This window comes from Neurospora tetraspora (genome assembly GCF_033439725.1).
Source record: "Neurospora tetraspora strain CBS 560.94 chromosome Unknown B0H65scaffold_8, whole genome shotgun sequence".
Taxonomy (NCBI): Eukaryota; Fungi; Ascomycota; class Sordariomycetes; order Sordariales; family Sordariaceae; genus Neurospora; species Neurospora tetraspora.
Window position 1 is genome coordinate 2,711,722 of NW_026944390.1, and position 25,612 is coordinate 2,737,333.

Consider the following 25,612-nt stretch of genomic DNA (forward strand, 5'->3'; position numbering starts at 1 on the left):
CGTAGCAGGACGTAGGATTCAGATTATTTGCCCTATGATGGGATGTTCGAAATAGGAAGATAATAAATCTCGACCTATTTCGCCCTCTCGTCTGCTATATTGTCGACAACTCCGACGATAACGCCGTTTGGGCTGCCGTCTTGAGCCTTTAGGATGCCTTAGCCCGCCGCACCTCCCCTCTTCCTACCACTATTCAACCTACGTTTAAAGGAACGCTTGTCGAAACTAGTTCGAATTGGCTCGCCGATAGTGTAATGCGCAAGAATATAGAAAGGGAATTATTTATGCAAATTAAAGACTATACTTTTCGCAACGTAGGGGGTTTTATAAATAAGTTCTTCAACTCTGAAAATTGGCGCGACGAGTAGAAAGCAATGCTGGAGAAGATTATAATAGAGTATAACAGAGCAGAATAGAAGGGCTTCCCGGCTACTCCTAATGAAAAACCAGTCTGGGATTGGCTTCGCTCCTTAGAAGAGCGCTTCCTATTGGCTGACACGCTATACAAACTCTATACTACTATATCTACCAACCGGTTTAGGAAACGGAAAGGTTAAATGGATATTTTTATATAAATGCTAACTACGGAAGCGACAACTACTACTTTTGAATATAAGCACGTTCTTATTGTCGAAGAGTATAAGAAATTATACGATCTAAGCAGGTTTAAGGGGGATTTCCTATAATTCGTCCGCTATATACGAAGTATTTTTATTAATTAGCTGACTCGTCGGTTCGTTTACGCTTTTTCCTTCTACGCTTTTAAAATGGGAGTTCTAGATCTTCGATCGGGCTAGGGCGTATAGTTTACATTCTGTCGACATTTACGAAAAGCCGGATATATTTACGCGCGCTTTGGTTGGTTATATTATAATAGATAATAATGCGATGGGCTTGGATACTTTTATTGAGCGAAAAGACTAATAACGCTATATTAAATTGAATGATATATATGGTAAGGAAATGAGAATTAGGCTAAATAAGGCTATATATAGGCTAAATGCTATTGTATATTGCGGAACTACTTATTATAAGTGTGAAAATAATACCGTCACTAAATTTGCTTGGGCATTGGGTAAACGGACGTCGGAGGTAGAGTTCCTAACGCTAGTAAAGCAGATGGGTGTTAAAGGGGTAGCTAGAATAGTAGCGCATTATTGAATTACTACCATTATAGAACTACGGAAGGAACTGCAGTTTCTAACGGCTTACCAGTTCTGTAACGACCTTCCATCAACCACAGTAAGCACTAATACATCAGGATCCAAGCGTAAGGCGACGCTCGACGCTACTACCAACACCGTATCCGGATCTACGCCTAGCGAGGACTTGTGGGAATAGAGAGTCTATTCCTACCTCGTCATCTTACCAGCCGGTTACATCATTAGCAAATTTACAGCGATCAAGCAACTGCTAGAATCGATGCAAGATGTGATCAAGGCGCACTAATCTCTCTACGTTACTGGCGACATTCTCTACCGCGATATCTCTCCAAACAATATCATTATTACGGACCCCGAAATCGCAGATAGCTTCAAGGGCATGCTGATCGACCTTGATATGGCGGCCAAGGTTCGAGATAGTGGAGGAGCGCGACAAATAACTGGCACAGTCCCGTTCATGGCGATTGAAGTATTGCGCAAGGTCGACCATATATACCGTTACGACCTCGAATCGTTCTTCTACGTCCTACTTTAGATGTGTGCGCGCCAATCATGGTATAACGGATTTTCCGCCGGCAAGGACGAGAAAGCACCTAAGTTTAGCTTTCTTCAACAATGGGACAATGCTGATTTCGAGATAATTGCTTGGAATAAGGAAACAGATATGTCGTCCGTATATATACTTGAACGGATCATGAGTCAATTCCCAAAGTCCTTGGACCCTGTTAAACCGCTCTGTCTCAGCATCAGGAAGATTCTTTTTCGTCCCGACAAAGAGGGAGGAATAGTCTTGGGAACCCCCGAAGGAAACCCGGACCAACTCTATAGGCCTATTATAGAAGCTTATGATGAGGCCATCGGCAAGCTGTAGGGATTACATAGTGTAGTGGGGGGAAGAAAGGCGATAGAAAGGGTGATTGATTTTGTTATTTTAGTTGTAGAAGGGAAAAAGGAACCAGACAAGAAGGGCACTAAGTGTAAGAAAGGACAGACATGGCAACCCAAACATGTCTGACTCGAGCACCAGGTCGGACTTGCTTACATGACCTGACATTTGGCAGGAACCACTGTAAGCCAGTCCAGGGACGACCTAGCCCAACGATGTGTTTAGGTCAGACTCGGAAGAGTCAGGTAGAGGTAGCCTCCGCTGCTGCTGCTGCTGCTGTTTCAGGAGCCGTGCGTTTAACCCTAACCCTGGATATGGTCCGCGTTTGGGGTCGTCGGTGACGAGAACTGGAGGGAGACACTCAATAATTACATGCTCAAGACCCGTCGCGTTGCTTCTCGCTGCTGGATGAGCGTAATACGAAAGACAGACAGATTGATATGAAGTCATTGTTGTCAAACTACGTGGTCAGAAAACAGCTATGTACAAGGAGGCAAAGGCACAACCAAGTCCACAACCCCAACCAACCCACAATGGATTACCACAGCATTCAGTTTTCTTCCCCACGACACCACCCCTCAGGCAGCCTTCGCAGTGAAAAAAAAGAACGAAGAAGTCAATCAGAGCTTGACCTGAGCTCAAATGAGCCACCAAAAATTATGGCCGGACCCCCGCCGAAGCAGAGATACATGACAGCAAACAACTCTCGCGATGTGCAATGGTCATTGAGTTGCCGCCGCCATACTACGCAGGGATATTGAGCTCCCGCGCAGTCAACCTAACAAATTATGAAGAGGAAAAGAAGAAAAGGAGTGGAAAAGGGAGAGGAGGGAGGGCGGTTATATAGACTTTGAGCTGGGCTGGGGACGCCGGGGACGGGCTGGGGAGGGGCAGTGGAAATGGGTTGGTGACGAGAACTCGAGAAGGAGGAGTTGGGGGAGAGGGAAAGAGAGAGCGGTTGTTGTCTCTTTTGAGGAGACTTTTGGCAAGTGGTCGGGCGTCATGGAGAGATACCGGGAAGTCTCGGTGCGCTGGAACACTCGGGTTGATGAGGTGCAGCCGAGTGGTTGTTTCTCGTTTCCCCGCCAAGCGCGATTTTGACGGCAAGCTCGACATCTCCCTCGACACATTTCCAGTTTGTGCTGAGAAATTGAGCAGGAGCACTCAGGCAAAACGGAAAGGAACTGATGCTTTAGGAAGGACGACTCGGTGGTTACCGTACTCGGAGTGTTTGATCCGGGTTCGTGCCAAATATCATGGCTACTCATGGTGTTAAGCCTCAGCCTCGTGGACTCACGTGAGCAGAGCCTTATCCGTGAGCCTTATTCGTGAGCCTTACTAGGTATTGGTATATAGTAGATAAGGGTGTTCTAAGGGTAGATAAGGTAAGCGGGTATAAAAGGAAGGTAGTCATATTGTAATCTATCTAGTCTAGTTGAATCTTATGGCTTCTCTCCCACTCTCTTTCTATATATTTTGACATCTCTTTCCATACATTTTGATAGGTTATAAGCCCGGCTCCCGCTAAGCGGCAGCAGAGTACCGATACTATGGTCTAAAAGCCACCAAACCGCTTTTAGCCTAGCGTATTAGCGCGATATTATATCCGATTAAACGGAACTTAATTTTAGCCCTGTATTCTAACCGGTTGGAATAAATAATAATAATATAACTATTTATCTCGTCCTCCCTTGCACTTAAAATAGTAAGTAAAATGCAAAACGGACGGAAAAAGATATTAAAAATAAGGTTTTTATCCCTTCATTCCAACGAATAGATTACTAATTTCGTCCTATATTAAAAATGGAAGTAAATAACGGTTCGGAAGTGGGTGAGGGTAGTAGCTGACGTAACTATCGATATAGATATTCCTAGTCTTAATTTGGGCGCTCTATCCAATTTCTAACTGCTATATGTATTATGAGATAAGACGAGTTCCCGCGGCTAGTTAGAACTATTGAACGTTTGTTAAGATATGGGAATTTTTGGAATTTTATAGATACCGATAGTGATAGTACGTTTGAGGCTACTGGGTCGCTATTACCAGTATTAGAGGAGTTTAAAGAAGAAATAACTAGTAAAATCGAAGCACTAAGTAATAGGGATATTTTCGGTACCGAAGCTAAATCCCTAAATACTACTAGTGCCCTAAATTTATAGATGTAAACGGATTCTTTATTCTAATTTACAATATTTTATTTCTATAATATTAATATTTTTACATATTTAATATATTAAATAAATAATTTTACTAACCCTATTAATATAATACTACGTATTAGAACTAATAATAACGATTGTAAGAATACTATTGAGGCTATCGCTTTTTAATTTGAAGGAGCTTTAATTCCGGATAAATTTAGCGAAGACGACGAATTTATTATAGGAGATAGCCCAGGTAGTACCGGAATAGGAAGGATTATATTCTCGGTAATTTTACGTATCGTCCTAATTATCATAGGATTTACTATTACTTTTAATTCGATTTCTTTTATTAATATTAATATTAATACTAATTTAAAATTAGATAGCAAAAATTTTTATTAGGTTTAGAATCGTTTCTAGTTGTTTATAATCAACGTTATAGGTAGTTACAATATTATAGAAATTTATTTTATTAAGGATAAGGTTTTTATCGATTCTTTGAAAGCTTAGAGAAATAAATAACGTCGGTGTATTAAAATTTTTTCTACGACTTTTGGCGAATTAGTTGAATGATTATTCGAAGGGGAGATAATTATAGTTAGTTTCTTTATTAAAGTTAAATAGGAATACTTAGACGAGGGTATTAGTATTTTACAATAAATTTAATAGGAGTAGGATAATTTAAAATTAATTAATTTCGATAATATTCGAATATTCGGTTAAAAGATTTCCTCCTTATAAGAAGAAGATATTATTATTAGCTCGGAGTATCAATTCCCCGAAAGCTAATTAATTTTGAAATTATTATAGGCGTTTAATTAAAAGTAGTATAGTGTTTAGAAGACGAATTTCTAGGCTATTTGTTATAGGATCTAGTAACATTAGTTTATAGTATGCATTCCGAGTTCTACCTAGCAAGCAGAACATCGTCCTATCTTTTAAGTTTGGCTTACTAGGCATATGCACCCTAGCCTGTTATACTATTTATAATAAGTAATTCCCTACCTTTTAAAATATATTGCGTTCGGCTAAAGAGGAATTTATACGTATTAGTGTTGAAGGTAATTATAATTTAGTAGCGATATTGTAATGGCATTTGCGGGATGCATCTGTCATTACAACTATATAAGACCACTTGAGCGACCGAATTGCCAGCTTTGGTTACTTGTACCCTTTTGCGGGGACACGGGCTGGTTAGTGTAGTGGTCTGCCACCCTCGTGACAGATATTAGTAAGGAAGTGGAATGTAATATTAACCCCGTTCGTTAACGACCTTCGTAATAAATTTTATATTTATTATAATAAGAAGTACTATAATAAAGAGGGTTGCTAGGATTTTTATTTAAAATTGAAAAAGGAATAGGATGCCCGCAAATAGAAAGGAAAGAGAGATAGAAACCTATTTTCGATTTTAATTCTAATTGTAATAACCCTAACTTAGACGGCTTTTATTATAATTGCGGGGTTTACAAATATTTCGTTCTCTATCTATAATTAGATAGAAGACGATCATTATATTTATTTTTAATAATATATTTTAGAATGGAATAAAAATACTTTGTTCGGTCTAAACGTTTTATTTCCTTAATTCAGGTTATGGTTAGTATACAATAACTATTCGAAGCGATTTTATTAATTTTAAATTATATAGCGGTACTATTTTTAGTATTAATAGTATAAAAATTCTTATAAAGGGTATTAGTATAGTAGAAAAGAAATATATTTTTAATAGTATAGTTACTATAATTCGATTTAATAACGTTCTCTTTACTCTAAACCTTAGTATTAATCTAATTTTTGTAACCTAATTCCTTAACCGTAGTACTCATATAATCCTATTTAAAAATTATTAGCGTATTGAGAAAGGGGGTATAGGTATTTAAATCACCCGTTTTAATAATTTATTCGTGTAATAATTAACCGATACAGTTTAGTAAATTTTAATATTATATTTAGTTAGGCTGAAAATAAGATTTTAGTACGAGTATATAGGTTATTTAGGAGAAGATAACTTCGCTAAAATGGAAAATATAGTCGACGGGATAAAAAATGCCTAGTAATATTATACTTACGAAGTATACGTTCGAAGCCGGATAAAAGAAATATTATATTGTAATAAATTTAAATAGGCCGAATATATATTAGACGTAATCTATATAAATATTTGCGGGCCATTTAATATTGTAGGGTATTGAAATAAACGTTATTAGATTACGCTAGTCGATAGGTATAGTAAACTTAGCGGCTTATTAGCTATTAGAAATAAGGTAAAAATTTGGCAATTTATTTAAGTATTCGTATAAATATTGGAAGTAAAGGAACTTTAAAGAAGAAAGTATCGTATTATTTATTTTAATAGTACTTAAAAATTTAATAATAAGGAGTTTAATAAGTGGGCCGCTAAGAGAGGTACGTAGATTGAGGGATCAATAACGGAGTAGTATTAGTTTAATAGTATAGCGGAGAGTTTAAATTTATACTTTTACGAGAAGTTACTACTTATTATAATTGGACGGAATATTCCAAAGGAATTTTAGTTAGAGGTCTTCGAAACGGTTAATTACTTTAAGAATAGAAGTTTCTATTTAATACTTAGTAAGACGCCTTACAAATTAATCTATAGATAAAGATTAGATATTAGTAATATTAAAGCTATTAGTATTATTATTTGGTATTTAGTTTTAGAAGTATAAAGGAAGAAGATAGACGAAAAAGTAGTTAAGTGCGTATTAATTAATTTTGAAGAATGTACGGTTTATAAATTCTTGATACTAAATAGTCGAGTTATTAGATTAAATAATATTTATTTTAAGACGGAAACGGTATTGGTTAGATATGGAATGAAAGATATAGCTATATAAATAACTCCGAGCTTGGACTGGCCTAGATCCGACGCTACGGCGCTAGATAAGGGTAGATAAGTGGGTTTCGGAGGTAGGTAAGTGGGTTAGTAGGGTAGACGACTTCGGACTCTAAATTAGGGTAGATAGTTAATTGGTTAGGGTAGGTTAGGGGGTAATAAGGGTAGATAGGGGTCTCCCGATTTATTTACCCCAGTTTTACTAATAATACAGTCCCCGCTTTATAAACAATAATATTAGGGATTTATTATTGGACGGATTGTGCTAATAGCTTAATAGTATATATTAAATAACCTTTCTTTAAGTATTTTAATAGCGATTAATGAATTAAAATATATATAAGTATATAAATATAAGCGTTAATTTTATTAAATTAGAATATTAAAGGTTATCCGGAATTGAAATATCTATTGATGGATAGAATTATTAACTACCTTTACCTAATTTAGTATTATATATTGTATACGGGAAGGTTAGATAAAGGTATGGAACTAATAATATTGAAGGAATTAAAGGAAAGCTTCTTCTAAGATAGATGGTTAGAAATTATAATTAATAAATATAAATTATTTATCGAAAATATTATATAGGAATTAGTTCTAATTACGCTATAAATATATATTCTATCTAGTAAGTGGGTCTATAAGTTTAAACGAGAGCTAAATAACGAAGTTATTAGACGTAAAGTTCGTTGGGTAGTTTATAGCTTTGAATAGATCGAAGGAGTAGACTATTTTAAAATATTCGCTTCAGTTATTAAGTTAATAAATTATAAAATCCTATTTACTATCGTTATAATTCTAGATTTTAAAATTGAATAAATGTATATTAAAATAGCCTTTTTATATAGGAATGTAGAAGAGACTATCTACGTAGAATAGCCTCTAAAGTTCGACGATAAAACTATACGAGTGTGTAAGTTGAATAAAGCGCTCTATAGATTAAAATAGGTATTTAGGGTTTGGTTTAATACTTTGATAATGGCGTTGAAAGAATTGGGCTATAATTTTATTATTATTAATTACAGAGTTTTTGTAAAAAGTAATATATTTATCGCTATTTATATAGATGACCTTCTAATCGTAGGTAAGAATAAGGTCGAAATTTAGAATTTAAAAGACGTATTGAGCGCTAAGTTCTAGATAATAAATTTGGGACCCTGTTACTACTATTTTAGTAGTTACATTATTCGAAATTATTAAAAAAAGATTATTTATTTTGATTAATAGGGGTACATTAATAAAGTCCTAGCCTAATTCGGTATAGTATCCTATATACTAATTAATACTCTAATAATAACCGACCGTTTGAAGAAGGCTAGTAATAATTAGGAAGCTAAGAAGGCTAGAGTAATAGTATACTAGTTATTTATGGGCTCTTTAATATATATTATATTTGGTATGAGACTAGATATTGCTTATACTATTTTTGTAATTGGTACGCCGCCAATCCTACTAAAGTATATTTCTGGGCATTTAAGAGGATTTTTAAGTATTTGAAGGGTACTTAGAATTTAGCGCTAATATTTTCCACAGAATTGAACTTTTTAGAGGGATATTTAAATTCGGATTGGGCTAGTAATTACGATATAAGGAAGTTGTTACAGGGCTAAATTACATACCCTGTGCCAGTCGTGCCATTAGCTAATACTACACTACAGCTCAACTGTAGCCATTGCCATAGCACTCTAAGCTTAGCCTTAGTAATAATTACGGGGTAGATCTACCTAGCTAAGTAGATCTCACCCGTACTCTATATTTACCCTAGCTACGCACACCTTTTTTACTTCCCTCGTATAATAACAAAGATCATACCTCATACCTAACGGTACTTACCCGGTAATAATTTATTATATCTACACATTTACGCTACGCGCGCACAACTATTATAAATATTGCGACGAACGTCTTTCTTAGCGATTTACTAGCATTCTAGTTTTCGGATCGCTCCCGACGTCCTTACGCATTGTAGGACGGGCGAGCCAATTTTTATAATAATACAGCTGTTTGATATTTAAAGTCATAAACGGATATTTTGACTATTATAATTATAGTTTAGGGTTAAGCGACGTCCTTAATTAAAAGTACGTTCATTTTACTTACCCTAAAGACGATAATAATACCGAATCGGTAGTTATCTATTATAATAAAGATACTGATACTAAGTCTATAATTATTAATTATTCCCTAAATTTCCTAAACGAACTACCTTTATCGATTAAGCTTTAATTCTCAAGATGGTTAATAATTACCTTATTCCCTAAGAATTAAACGCTTATAAAGCGAACGTCCTTTACCCCCTCAATTATTATTACTAAGGCTATAAATTTTATAATCCTAATTTTAACTCCTAAGGATTAAATAATCCCCCTTTAGCCGATAATAATAAAATAGTTACCGATAACGAAATAGCTTTAATAGTTTTATATATATACAGCAGTAATATTATACGTTCTTATATTTAATCCTTCTTATATAATATATTATTAATTAACGACTTTATTACCCTATACCCGGTTATATTTCGCTAGTATACTAACTATATTATCCAATTACTAACCTTTATTATTATAATTAATACTATCGCCGAAGCTTTTATACCTCTAAGGAACGCTACTATTAAAAAAATTTATATAAGGAAACGGAGGATTATATTAATAAATAGTCTTAAAGGAATCTCTAAAACGAAATTATCTAATAGAAATCTAAAGTTACGAAATAGTTCGATAAGTATAAACATAAAGAGTAATTATATATAAATTATAATAAGGAAATATTTAATATAATTAATAATAATAGAATTATAAAAGTTTAAATACTTTTTTTTATAAACCTAGGTACTTTATTTATAAAATTAGGTCGCGGAACTATAAATTAATAATAACGGCCTTACGGCTTTATTTAAAAATAATAGTATTAATATCCCTACTAGCTTCGGCCTTAATAACAGTAATCCTAGCAGTAGTAGAAGTCCTAGTAAAAGCGGCGGCGGCGGCGGAGGCCCCGGTAATTATAATTACAGCTCTCCTTCTAAACCCCTAATACTAATTCTAACTATAAATTATAACGGCGGTCGCCGTCGTATAGTATCCGACCTTAAAGTTTTCGACGCCTCCGGTAAAATTCCTAAGGAACGTAATAACGCCTAGTCGATTTAATATACGAAAATTCATTTATATTAGAATATAAACGAGTAGGCATACTCTACGGAACGTACTAAATTCTTCTTTATTTATACCCACTTAAATAAAATATTTATAATTAATATTAAAAAGGGTATAAAATTTATTATAGTAAATAAAGACCCCGAAACGTAGCCTTAGAAAACGGACGAAGAATTTATTAAATATTTTAATACTTATTGTAATATTATAAACATGAAATTAAACGCCGAATAAACTCTCTACTAATTCTAATAGAAATCTAACTTCTAAAACTTCGAGGATAAATTTATTTCCTATACCGACCGCTATAATATAAATAATTTAATAACGGTCTTTTTAATTAAAAAGAAGGTTAATGATTAATTCTAGGATTCAATTAATTATTAAATTAACCTTCCGGCTAATAACGATTTCTAAGGCTAAATTTTATTCCTACGTAGCCTTACTCGCAATTACGAGGAGGCTACCTTCGAAAAGAAACTTTCCAATCCTTTCAGTTATCGTAATAATTCTAGCTCTAATAACGACGGCTCTAACTCTAGTAATGGCGGCTCTAGCGGCGGCGGTAATAAAACCGTCTTATAGGGCGGTAATATTATAGATTTAAATTAATTCGAAATTATTATGTACCGTATTATGCATTTTAATATTTGAAAACGTCGCTATGATAACGACGAATGCGAAAAATACGGTAAGTAAGGCTATAAATAGAAGATTTACTAATAGTTCGTAAATTTAAGTAATAGTAAAGGACTTATCGCTAGTACTAAAATTACCCGTCCTAATAATAATAATAAGAAGTCCAGTAATAATAAAAAGCCTGGTTAAAGCAGTTACGGTAACTGCAGCGATAACATTAATATAATCGATAGCGGCGGCGGTAGTAAAGTTACCTCCGAAACTAATAATACTGGTACGGGAAATACGGCGCCTCCGTTATAAATCGTTAACGGAGGCTACCGCTTAAGGAAAATATAAGAAAGGAAGAGTTGGAAGGATAATTACTAGAATTAAACTATAGAAAATTAAATTAAGATAATTCTTTATTAATTAATTCAATTATAATTAAGTTAGAAAAATCTATCCTTCTTTTTAATTACTTTTATTATAGTAAGCCCAAAGTATATTATTTAATATTAGTTAGAAGTGATTATACGGTCAAAGTCTTTATTAACGTTAATTTTCTTAAATAAAATAATTTACTAATTTATAAGTTAGAACGGTTACGGCCGTTGAGGTTAGCGGATAGCAATATTAATACTTATATTACCGATTATATACGGTTAATTATAAAGATTGGCGTTTATAGCGAAGATATCGACATATTGATATTTATATTATTATTAAAAAACCCGGTTATCCTAAAACTACCCTAACTATAATAATACAACCCTTCTACAAATTAGAGAATAGGAAAATACAAATTTAATAGGAAATGCAGGGGTAAATACCTTCCTAAAGATATATTTAATTTGTAAATAAAAGTATTTAAAATTTTATATAGGGATGTTATACAGGTTGTTAAAGAAGAAGTCGTTAAAAAGGAAGTTGTTTAAAAAGTAATTAATAAGAAAGGAGAAATAGGATCGGCGTTAATAGCGGCGCCGCCTTTTTTAAATAACGGACCGGGTTTCGAAAATATACCAGCGGCGCTGGAGCCCGAAGTTAAACTATTATTAAAATTAAAATCAAACTCGGTTCGCCTAGTGATACTAAGACTAGGCCCGGAGTATTTCCGGGAACTTCTACTACTTTCCTAGACTAAACGTACAATTTAATATAGGAGGGTTCAATTACGGGAAAGAATTGCAAAGAGGGTAAATATAAATATAGACCCTAAGTAGCTATAGCCTACAAACTTACTAGAAGGAAATTAAATAATAATATTACTTTACAACCCAACACTATCCTAAACGGCTAAACCTAAAATTAAATTAATACTTTATAAAATAATTAATAAGCAATACTTACCTATTGTAGACCTAACGAAAAAGCCCCTAATACTACTATTCGTAAGGCCTATCGACGTTAGTGGAATCCCTATTAATATAAACGATATCGTAGAATTCAACGCTACAAACTTCAATTTTATAGTCCGTATAGAACAATTAGAAGCGATTATTATAAGTAAAGTTAAGATCGAGGAAGCGATTAAGTAAATAGTAACGGAAATAAAGGATAAGGGTAAGGAAAAATCGGGAAATAAGAAGTTGGAAGTTACAAATCAGATATATAAGAATATTTGTGAGGGTAATAGAGCTAGATACAAGGACAAATTTATAAATTACTTTTTAAGAATCTTAAAGGGTAATATAAGCGAAATTATATTAAGGATTATAGAGGAAAACGTTGAAAAATTCTACGAAAAAGCGGACAGACCTCTGGCTACCAAAGAATAAATTAGAATAAAGATACTAATATATTATTATAAATATTAGAGGATAGTTAACCCTAGCAACGCTAAAGTTATACCCTAATATAAATACTACAATGATAAGATCGAATTAATCCTAGGAGCCGAGCTGCCTAATATTTATTTATAACCATTCTCCCCCCTAAAATTAGAGGTTATTAAGAAATAGCTAAATAAAAATATTAAATAGGGTTTTATTAAGCCATCGTAATTACTAACGGCTTCCCCAATCTTATTAGTTAAAAGGCCGAGCGGTAATATCTATATTTATATAGACTATAGAGGTATTAATAATACAATTTTGAAAATACAATACCCTCTTTCCTTAATTAAAGAGACTTTAAACGCTATTTATAAAGTTAAAATCTTTAGTAAATTCGATATTATTATAACTTTTAATTGTATACGAATTTATAAAGGCTATAAATGGCTAATAATCTTTATAATACGGTTTGGGCTATATAAATTTTAGTTTATCCTTTTAGTCTATAAAATACTCTAATAATATTCTAGAACTTTATGAACGATATTCTCTACGACGCCTTAAATAAATTCGTTACTACTTACTTCGATAATATCCTAATCTATTCCGACAATGAGGAGGAATATATTAAGTATATATTAAATATTCTAGAGCGCTTCGAAAGATCAAGGTTACAAATTAATATTAATAAATACGCATTTTATACGATTAGGACAAAATATTTATGCCTAATTATTACGCTAGAAAATACCGAAATAAATATAGATAAAATTAAGGTGGTAATTATATAGGAGGTTCTATAATTAAAGAAGGCGCTATAATCTTTCTTAAATTTTACTAATTTGTACCGTCGGTTCATCAAGAATTTTTCGAATATAGCGAAACCTTTTTACGAACTTACTAAGAAGACGGCGGATTAGTACTAGGATATCGAATATTAAAAGGCCTTTAATAAGCTCAAAATTACTTTTATGATAATATTAGTCCTAAAGATTTATAATTAGAGTAAGAAGATGGTAGTAGAGATAAATATGTCGAATTGGGCTTCTAGAGGAACCCTCTCTTAATAAGGAGACGACGGAATTCTCTATCTAATAGCATATTTCTTAATAAAGCATATTGTAATAGAATATAACTATAATATTTACGATAAAGAATTATTAGCGATCGTAAAAGCGTTAGAGGAGTAGTCTCCAGAATTCGAGGGGGCCTAAAAGGAGGTAGAAATTATTAGAAATCACAAAAACCTCAAAATATTTGTAACTACGAAACAACTTATACCCCGGTATATAAAGTAGTTAGAATTCCTTAGCCGTTTCAACTTTCGAATTATCTACCGGCAAGGCCCAAAAAACATTAAACCCGATACGTTGAGCCGAAAACTAGAAGATAAGTCATAGGACGCTAATAACGAACGGTTAATAGTAAGAAAGAGACTGTTAATCGATCCAAATCGTTTCGATCCAACTTTCTTCGAAGAGGAGGATATAGTTACTTATATATACTTAGGAGCTATAAAGGAAATCTACTATATAAGCTACGCTATAAATCTATACAATCAGGAATTGGATTTTTGGGATCTTAACCTCTACGAACTCGATATTACAAAGTCTACAAACAACCTCATCGACGATAATTACACCAAATCCAACATAATATAAGAAATAATCTCTTACCTATAGAAAGACGGCTAAAAGGGTTAAACTCTAGAAATTAAGAAGAAATTTAAGATCGCTTTCGTAAAATATTTAACTAAATAGGGCCATATATATTAGAGAAAGGATATAAAGAAAAGGGTACTTATTAATCCCAACGACAAAAATACCCAATTATATTTTATTTATAAAATCCACACAGCGAAACCAAGTAGTCATCCGGGTCGTAAAAGAATATATAAAACCTTTAACAAATTCTACTACTAACTAAAAATATACTAATTAATTAAAGAATTCTATAAAGTATATTTAACCTACATAAAGATAAAGTCTTTAAAGCATTTACCCGCCGGCTTTTTAAAGCTTTTCTCTATACTATTCAAATCGTAGTCCGAAATCTTAATCGACTACATTACCCCTATAATACCGTATATACGCCAGAGCAAAACTTACAAGCACGTAGTGGTCGTTATTAACCGCCTTACTAAAATAAAATATTATATCCTAATAAAAACCTTAGAGACAAAGGAACTCGTTAAAAAGTTTATTAAAAAGATTTATAATATTTAAAGCCTTCCAGACAACATTATTTCAGATAGAGGCTCGCAATTTATCTCAATACTCTAAAGAACTTTATACAAATAATTAAATATTATAATAAAACTATCTTCGGCTTTCTATTTACAAACTAATAATTTAAAAAAAGGATTAACGTTAAAATAGAATAATATCTCCGCCTCTATATTAATTAGGCCTAAAATAATTAAGCGGACTAATTACCTCTAGCCAAATTTACTTACAATAATATAATATTAAAAACTATAAATATTAGCCCGTTCTATACTAACTACAAATTTTACCTTCGGATAGGTACTAAGCTAATTAAACCGTACCCCCCTAACTTATTGGAAGCGTAGAAGAAGGAATTCTTTAAAACTTCGGAAGAAACCAATCGCTTTCAAACTATTTTAGACGGGGTAATAGCCTTATTAAAATAAGCATAAGATTAGTACCAAGTAAACGCGAATAGAAATCGCAACGACATACTTAAATATTAAATTAATAATAGAATTTTATTAAATACTAAGAACCTCGCTATAGGAAGACTTCAAATAAAATTGGTCCCTAAGTAGAAAGGACTATTTACAATTATTGAGGCGGACTTTTACTAAATAAAGCTAAAATTCCCTAAGAATATAAAGGTCAACCTAGTATTCCATATATCTATAATCAAACTCTAGGAAATAGCCGGACTACCCGGCCAATATAAAATCGAAGATAATATCTATACAAATAAAGGCCGGGTAATAACTAGAACTGATAATTGTGATAATGATAAATAGTAGGAATGGGAATTCGAAAATATTATAGGATATAGTAAAGTAAATAACGGCCGCTAATAGTATTATATTAAATAGAAGGATATCAATAAACCTAATTAACAATTAGTTAAAGACTTAGAAGGCTACAACGACGCTATTTAGAAGTTCTATAACGCTAACCCCGATATACTACTACTACCAGCCTAAGTCAAAAGAAGAAGGGGGCAATTAAAGAAGAAGTTAATATAGACTCAAAATAATCCCAAGATACTAGAATTAATATAATAATTAGAGGCACTACCGGTTCGACGAAGTATAAGACTAAATAAAAAGTAAAATATTAATAAGAATTTTAATAAAAAATATTCAGAACTTATAGCGCGAACCCTACCCTAAGTCTCTAGAGAACGAGTCTCCTAAACCTACTCCGAAGGATAGCTCGAGACTTACCTATACTATAATCTCTTTACCTTACTATATTATAGGACTTTTATAAGCAAGTCTCCCCAAATCGGTCTCCCTAATTTGGATAAAATTGTATAGTATCTATAAGAGGTTAGCGTAGACGGGACTAAGCGGTTACGGTTACATTCACGAGTACAAGGTAAAAGAAGAAGAAAAATTATTATAGATACGATTCAAATATACGATATTTACTTATACTAATAGCGGCGCTTTAAGCGTCCTCGTACACCGCTATACTATAGGGCCCTCATAGTACCCCCTTACGGGCGCTGGTAATAGGAGAGACAAATTATTGGGTCTATATACGACGATTAGTACGTTTTGGAGGTGTAGGAGAGTTTATAAATATAATAATAAATATTTCGGTAGAAGGGTCACATTTGGTGATGTTTTGGCTAGTGTTCTGCCCTTAAATAGGTATTCTAACACTAAGTAGTTGCCCGTCTTAGTATATACGCTAAGGGATTTTATCGGAATTTGATTGGGTGTATCTCCTGGGTGACCGGGAAGGCTTACTTTGAAGGATTCAAAGGCAAAACCATATATTTAGTTAGCGATTTCGTAGATGGGGACTTCTTTTGAGAGGGGGTAATATTATAGGGCTAAATTATATACCTTGTGTTAGTTGTGGTATTAGCCAATACTGCACTGCGGCTCAACTGTAGCTATTGCTATAGTACTCTAGGCTTAGCCTTAGTAGCGGTTACGGGGTAGATCCACCTAGCTAGGTAGATCTCACCCGTACCTTATATCTGCCCTAGCTACGCACACCTTTTTTACTTCCCTCGTACAATAACAAAGATCATACTTCATACCTAACGGTACCTACCCCGTGATAGAAGTTAACGTTTGGATTTGTATTCAATTTTAGAAGCAGTATTATTAGTTAGAGTTTTAAGAAATAATAAACTGTAGTTTTATCTTCGATAGAAGTAGAGTATATAGGATAAATATTTGTAATTAAGGAAATTGTTTGGTTAAAAAGATTATATACGGAATTTAGCTTTGATTTTAAGAGGAAAGGTAATAATAATAAGGTAATTATTATTTATTATAATAATAATAGTGCTATATTATTTGTTAAAAACCCGATATAATATTAAAGGACGAAGTATATCGATATTTAATATTATTTTGTATAGGAAAAGGTTGAAGAGGTTGTTGTTAAGTTTATTTATGTGTTAATAAAGGAATAGGTAATTAATAAATTATTTAAACCGCTTGCTAAAGATTAGTTTTTACGTTTTAGGAATAATTTTAGCCTTGTTAATAAGAGTAAGGTGTTTGGAAGCTTCGAGGTGGAATAATACGCGGGTACGGACTTGCCTAACGTACGTGAATTGGATTTCGGTAATAATAATAACGAAAATTGAAGTACGGCAGATATAGAGTAAGGGGGAGTTTTAATATTAATTGTGTCTATTAAGGGGGAGTGCTAAATATTATAGCTATTTATAATATTAAGCCTTAGCCTCGTGGATTTATATCAGGATTGTAGAGGAAAGTAGGTTAAGGTGCCTACAGATAGCGCAAATACGTAGGAGATGTCAAGGTAGGGGGAGGACTAAAAATATATTAATAATTAACTTCGATAATTCTAGAGGCGAATTCGACCGACTATTTGTATCGTTGTAAACTCTATTTTATAGTAGCTAAGTCTACGACGGTTCCGAACCGTTCCGACGCTATATTACAGCGCTATACTATACGGATATCGGCGCCCCTTAATACTAGTATAAATCCAACGCCTAATAGGTCCTTAGCGATTTAATATAACCTCCCCTTTCCTAAGTTTCTATTTTAGAAATTTATAGATACCCTACGTCGGTAGTTTCCCTATCGGTATTCCTCTACTACTATTCTTCCGTAATTTACTTCTATAGTTGAATATATTATCGCTAAAACGCTGCCCTCTCTGGCTCTTTTTACCTCTATACTAATACTATCTCGCTATTCGATGCCCGTTAATTCCGTTTCCCTGCCGGCCTCGACCACCTCTTATTTACTATCCGTTATTTCCCTATCTTCTACCGGCTGCCGTCATAGGCTTAAATTAACCGCCCTTTATCTTATTATATTTTACCGTTTTAAGCTTAAATTAACTACCCTCCGCCTTATTATATTTTACCTCCCCGTTGCCGTTTTAACGCTTATTAGCCGTCTTTTCGTCTTAAATTATCCCCTCTACCTTTTTTTTATTCTTTTCTACCGCCTTTTTCTACTACCTTTCTTACTTTCTATCGTTTTAAATTAATTTATATAAAAGCTTTTCAATAACGCTTATACTTTCGTACTTTAGTTATTTACCCCGATTCTACCCTATTTTATATTTTTAATTCTAATTATAAGAACCCTTCCTCCCTCCCCTCTTTTCCTCCTCCTCTTGTTTCTCTTTCCTTCATATACGCTTATATATTTATTTATACTATAATTATAGCTGTTTTCCTAAGCCCTACCGACCGGTATACCCTTTATAATCTAACCCTCCTTATTAAGCCCGACCGCCCTTAATTTTAATAAACGCTTTTCTTTTCCGCTTTATATTTTCTATATTAATTATTTCATAATTCTATCTACAATTTACTTTATATTATCTCTTCTTAAGAGGTTACGAACGCCTTTACGAATTTATTCCTTAACAATACCGGCGCTATTATAATTTTAACTATAAACTATTTTATTTATACTTAATAAAGTCTATTAAATTCCTATTCCTTTTGTATTAACATTAATATTAATAAAATTATGCTTTTAAATAATAATATATATTTAACGTATTTTAAAATTCTAAATTAGCGCCTTTATAATTTCTTTCCAATCTTCTATAATTGCGTAATTATATTTTAAAAAAATATAATCGCTATTTATACGGGAAATATAAATAATATCGCGCCTACCCTCGTTATTACCTTCCGCAATTCTATTAACGCTTTAATAATTAAAATATATATCTTTTACGAATACTTTTATATTTTTCTTTTAATACTCTCTAAGTTTTATAGCCGCCGCTTTAACAAATAAATAGGACGCTACGACTTTCGCTATTTTATTAATAATTACCCTACCGGTTAAATTACCCTTATTACTATTCTTACTTTCGACGGTGAATAATTCAACGCTATAATTCCCGCTCTCCTAATAATTCCCACTACCCCTATAGATATAATTAATTTAACTAATATCCTCTACATTATATATTTGGTATATATTAATATCCGCTATTTATTGCCCGCTAAAGTGTCTCTTCAACCCTATAGTAGGAATACGCTAATATTAGCGGTTAATAATATAATAATAAATAAGGGTAAAATTTAAATTTGGATTTTTTATTAATAGGCGCGGCGGTCGCGCGTAAAAATTTAACTTTTAAGAAAATAGGTTCAATTCCTATATTAACGTATAATTTAGATTCAAATTCGAAGATTAAATTAAGCGGTTATTATAATACTTAACCTTCTATTTCTATAATTTTCTAGTTTTACTTTTATTAATAATATCATCATTTAGGAGAAAGAATATTATTTTAATAAATAATTAATAATTAAATACCGGCGCACTACTACATTTTCCAGTTTATTATCCTCTATAATTCCTTAATTAGTTCTTCTTCCTTCTACTTATACGCCGTCGCCCGCCTTCTTAATATAATTCCCCTAATTTTAATCCAATATATTAAATACTTTATACATTATAATTATTTAATATTCTAAATATATTATAATTACTAATATTCTATAATTACTAATATATTATAATCATTAATTGCATCAAATTCTTCTTATTAACCTATTCAATTTATTCTTATTAATTTCATTACCGGGCCCCCTTTGGCCTTCCTCCTTTATAATTCTCTCGCTTTATATTTCTTTAATAATTCTAGGCAATTCAAATCCTTTTACAATATTTATTCGTTACTATTATCCGAATACCCTTTTTATTTTACTTAATACTACCGGTTCGCTCCCAACCCTCGATACTTTACAATCGTTTCTACTTTATACTATACGAAATCGTCCTCAACGTCTATTATTTTTCTTTGTAGCGCTATTACTTTAGAATCGCTATAATACGGTTTTAATAAAACGATAGGGAATACTGGGTAAATATAATAATATTCCGGAAGGTTAAGACGGTAGGCTATCTTTTTATCGTTAACGACTTTAATAATTTAAAAAGGCCCTAAGAATTTATTTACTAATTTAATATTAAATTTCCGTTATTTAATATTCTTCGTATTAAAGGGAACCTAATTACCGACTTCGAATTCTTTAGGTTTATATAATTTATTATACTATTTCGCGTAACCTTTATTAATTTTCTGTAAAATTTGAATAATAGTAATTCGTCTTTTAATTAATTCTATAATCCTCTCAGTAATCACTATAAGGAATATATTTTTACAACCCCAATTTAAATTAACTAAATTACGTAAGTAATAGTTATAGAGTAATTCGGACGGGAATTTACTAATAGTAGTATAAAAACAATTATTATGAATTTATTATATTATTATTAATTTTTCAGCCTAATTTATTTATTTTAGGTTATAGAAGATCTATAAATATAATTCTAAGTTTAAATTTTATCGCTCCGTCTATCCGTCCGTTTACGGATATTAAGCGGTACTTAAACGGCGTCAAATATTTAATAATTTACAATAGGTTTTCTAAAAATTATTTATAAAAAGGCTCCTTTTATCAGATATAATAGAATTTAGGAGCCTGAACGGCCAGAATACAACTTATTAAAATAAGTATATAAATTACTATATAGTAATTATCTTCTACGTTAGGATATAAAATACGAATTTAGTAAAGTAATTGATAAGAATTAAAATAGTATTATAAATTCGATTAAATATAGGGTCGTAAAAATTAAGTAAGCTTATAATAAAATTGTAAGAAATATTTTATTATAATACTATTAAAATAAGTAGCAATATAAGGAATTTATATAATTTATAATTCTAAAATTTAGCTTTCTAATATATTAGATATTTACGAACGTAATCTTCTACGTTGGCGGCGATAGTAAATTAATAATAGTATTAATTAATCTTTTTAAACGTTTTCTATTATTCTAAATTTTTAATTGTAATATTATTATAATAAATATAAAGGAATTCCGACTGTATACTTTCCGGTATATAAATTTAATAGTAATAATATAATATTCTATTTTCTTTTATCTTTTAATTTTCTATTCTCCGACCTCTCTTTAATTCTTTCTATACTTCCTCCGATATAAAAGGATCTAATTTCGACGCTTCCAATAATTATCAATTTAATAAAAGAAATTGCTTATCTTCCTTTTATACCTTTACAATTATTATATATATTTTTATACAATTAATAATAATTTCGTTTACCCCTCCTCTACGATTTGCGGCAACTTCGTCCACAAACTATATTCTCTTCTTCGGTACCCCTTCGTCTTTATTTTAACCTATATATTCCCTAAATGATTCATTATTTTCATTAATACTACGCTTTTTATATTCCCCTTCTTAATTATTATTTTCTTAATCCGATTTCTAAACCAATTTGTTTTCTCTACTATCCTTATACTATTCTCTCTTTTCCGCTATTACTTTCTACGTTTCCTAACCGATTAATAATACCCTCTTTATATTATTATTTAATATAACCCTATTTCGTATTACTTTTCCCTTCTCTTCGTTTTTCTCGATAATTTATATTAAAGGATAATCTTTTTTAATTATTTTAATAACTTTATATAATTATAACTTCCGTAATAACCCGTCCGCCGGATTAAACTTCCTTACCTAATATTTAATACTAAAATTATACACCGCTAATTCTAACGCCTACCGATATTATTATACGATAACCCTATCCTTATTTTTGAAATATTAAAAATTTAAATAATTTATAATAATAAAGAAAAGTTTATTAATATATAATAAATATTAGTTCTATACCTTTAGCGCGCTTATAATCGCTAATAATTCGCCGTTGTTAACGCTATAGCGCGTCTCCTCCGGGGACTTTTTATAAGAAAAGAACGTAATAGGGTACTAACGCATTTTATATAATTACGTTAATATTATACTAATCGCAAAATCGGACGTATTTATTTCTATTCGGATCGGTAAAGAAGGATTAAACTATTATAATATTAATACTTTTTAAAATAACCGCTTTAATTCCTCGAACGCTACTCTAACCGGCTCCAATAATTCGAATAATTTTGGTTTCTTTTCCTTTAATAAATCTATTAACGGAACTATAATTTTAAAATAAAATATTACAAATTGTCGATAGAATCTTATAAACCCTGAGAAAATTTAAATATTGTAAATACTTTTTAAGGCTTCTTAATCTATAATCGTTATAACCTTTTCTAAATCTATCAAAATACTTTTGAGCGAGACTACGTAATTTAAAAACGATACCCTCTTAGTATAGAATTCGTACTTATTTAAATTAATATATAAATTATATTCGTATAAACGTTAGAGAATTTCTTTAATACATTTATAATAATTTTCTTTATTCTTATTATAAATTTTAATATTATCGAGGTAAGTGATATAATAGTATTAATTGAAATTATTAATATATTATTAATATATATTTAAAAAATAATAAGAATATTAAATAATTTTGTTGGTATAATTAAAAGTTTATAATATTTATACTTCGTACGAAATACTATCTTTTCTTTATTTCCCTACTTAATCCGAATATAATAATATACGTCCTTTAAATTTAATTTTATAAAAATTCTCGCCGATAATAACTAATCCAAAATCTTTTAAATAAAAAGTAACGTTATATAATTCTTCTTCGTTACTTTATTAAACGTATAGTAATTGATATATAATTTTCATTTACTTGCTTTCTTTGGAATAAAAATAATAGGAGCCCCTACTAAGCTAATAAACGGACGAATTTATCCTTTATATAACGCTTCTGCTAATTACTCCCAAAGTACTTCTAATTCTTTAATATTAAATATATAAATAAGGCCCTAAAAATAAATTCTCCTTCAATTAAATTAATACAATATTCTAAATAATCGTATTATAGTAAGAATATAGCTGACGCTTCGAATATTTATTAAAATTCTTTATATTTTAGAAGGATTATTAGTTTAACGGCGGCCGTTTCCTCCTCTTCGAATTCGGCGACGGGCAGTTTCAAGGATATTAATTTTAATAAAGGTTCTAACGGCGGGTAAATTCTATTTGACGTAATTCTAAAATTTTTAAAAGGTATATCCGGAGATATATCAATAAGTATAAGAATAAGTATATTAAAAAAAGTATCGGGGAAATCTAGAATATTCAGTAAGGTTAAAAATTCTATACGTAAGGATAGGAGAATTTCAAAAGGGATAATCGAATATAATAGGGGATTAAAATTATTAAAAGACTTTAATATTTCTTTCAGGTCCAATATAAGGATTAAATCTTAATATAAGCCGTAACAAAATATTATAATTTTATAAATATCTTTAATCAGCTCTTTATTCGTTTCCAAATCTTATATTTCAATCCGAAACCGGAACCTCTTCTAACGCTAATCGATCTTAAAATTATATTCGTATAATTAAAAATAACCGAAAATAACATCCACGCTAAAGGAATCAATAATTATAAATATAATCCTTTTCTTCCGCTTAATATTGTAGGAATTACACAGTCTAATAAAATAGATAATCGAATTACGTACGGGAATAGGTTAAATAAAGAAATTAATAAAATAATACTTTATAAATTCTATTTTAATATCTAACGAAAGCAAATACCTTCTAATAAAATTTAGCTCCGCACCGGAATTTATTAAACTATAAATTTTCCGCTAATCTCTATATATTCTTACTAATAGTTTTATATTTAAATATAATTACAATATACCCGCGCTTCCCTAAATTAAAGTAATCGCAATCCTTATCAGTACTACCGGTTTAATATTCGTACCTTAAATTAAAATACTATAAAAATTAAAGTATTGATACAATATATAACTTAGCTTACCGTAATTATAATAAATATATTTAATATAGGAAAACGCCGAATATTTAGGTTTACCATATTTATAGTAAATACTATACAATTTTATTGCCCGGTATTAACCGTACGTATATCTAAATTAATTATAATAATAATAAATAATATTAGGGTTAATAGAGACTATAGGGAGAGGACGAGAAAAATCAATAAAATTCGGAATAAATATAGGAATAAAAATAGGAATAGAAATAAAAAGGGAAAAATAAAAAAATAAATAGGGACGCGGTACGTAAAGGCGTTAACGCTATATTATCAACTCTAAAGTTTCTAAACTTTTTAATCATTCTATATATATTACTACTTTAATTAACATATTAATACCGTTCGCTAATAAAACGCCGCTATATAAATAAGGCCGTAAACGGTTAATCTATTATAAGACGCGCGAACATTCTAATTATTTAAAAAATAAATTAAATTCTTTAATATAAAAATGGTTGTAAAACGCGCGAACGGTCTCGGTAGCGTCTTACTATATATATATTTAAAATTAGTAAGGGCGGAACGCTCAATAATCCAAATATTACTATTATATTCTTTTTCTAAAAAATATATATAAAATTTTCTAAGTAGGAATATTACAAATAGGGTTATAATCGATCTTCTTTTTAAGAGTTATAATATATTTAATTTATACGTTCTTAAAGTTACTTTCAATATAATTAATAGCAAAGGAAAGGGGTGTCCGGGGGTATTCGAAATAATAATTATTAATATCGAAAATAAAATTACGTAATTAAGAAGAATTTTCACTAATAAATTTAGAAATATTAAATTTGGGGCGATATTTAAATAAAATAATAAATTGGATTGGTTAAGTAAATATAGCAATAATAAGCGCTATAACTTAAAGAGCGATAATAAGAATAGGGAGGGTTAAAAAGTACGCTTAATTATAAAAAGAATAATTTTAATAATAGAATCCGAAAGGAATAGGAGGGTAATTACCAAATTAATTTTATTCTAATAAATTTATAAAACTATTCTAATTATAAAGAAATATATAAAATAAAAAATAAATTAAAAGTAATTTAATAACCGCTATATAGGATTCGAAGAATCTTTATTTTCATATTATAATATCGTTCTTTAAATAATAGAAGAGGTTACACGAAACGTGCGAAGGGGTAAAGGAGCAGTCGCTATCCGAATTATCGTCGTTCATCTCTTTAATAATCAGTTAACAATATTAAAACGAAGGAGGAAGCTATTATTAAAGGCTATTATTAATTATAATAAAAGGGGTAATAAACAATTCTTATATACTAGAAATAAAAGGAAGGATTTTTTTCGGCAATCTAAGAAACGGATCGTCCGCTACGTATTTATATCCTATCAATAACAGCTCAATTCCCGTAGGAAGAGCTATCAACGTATTAGGATCATAGAAAAAGGTAGGTTAAGGTACTTACGGATAGCGTAAGTACATAGGAGACGTTAAAATAGGAAGAAGACAAAAAATATATTAATAACTAACCCTAATAATTCTAGAGGCGAATTCGACCGGCCATTTATATT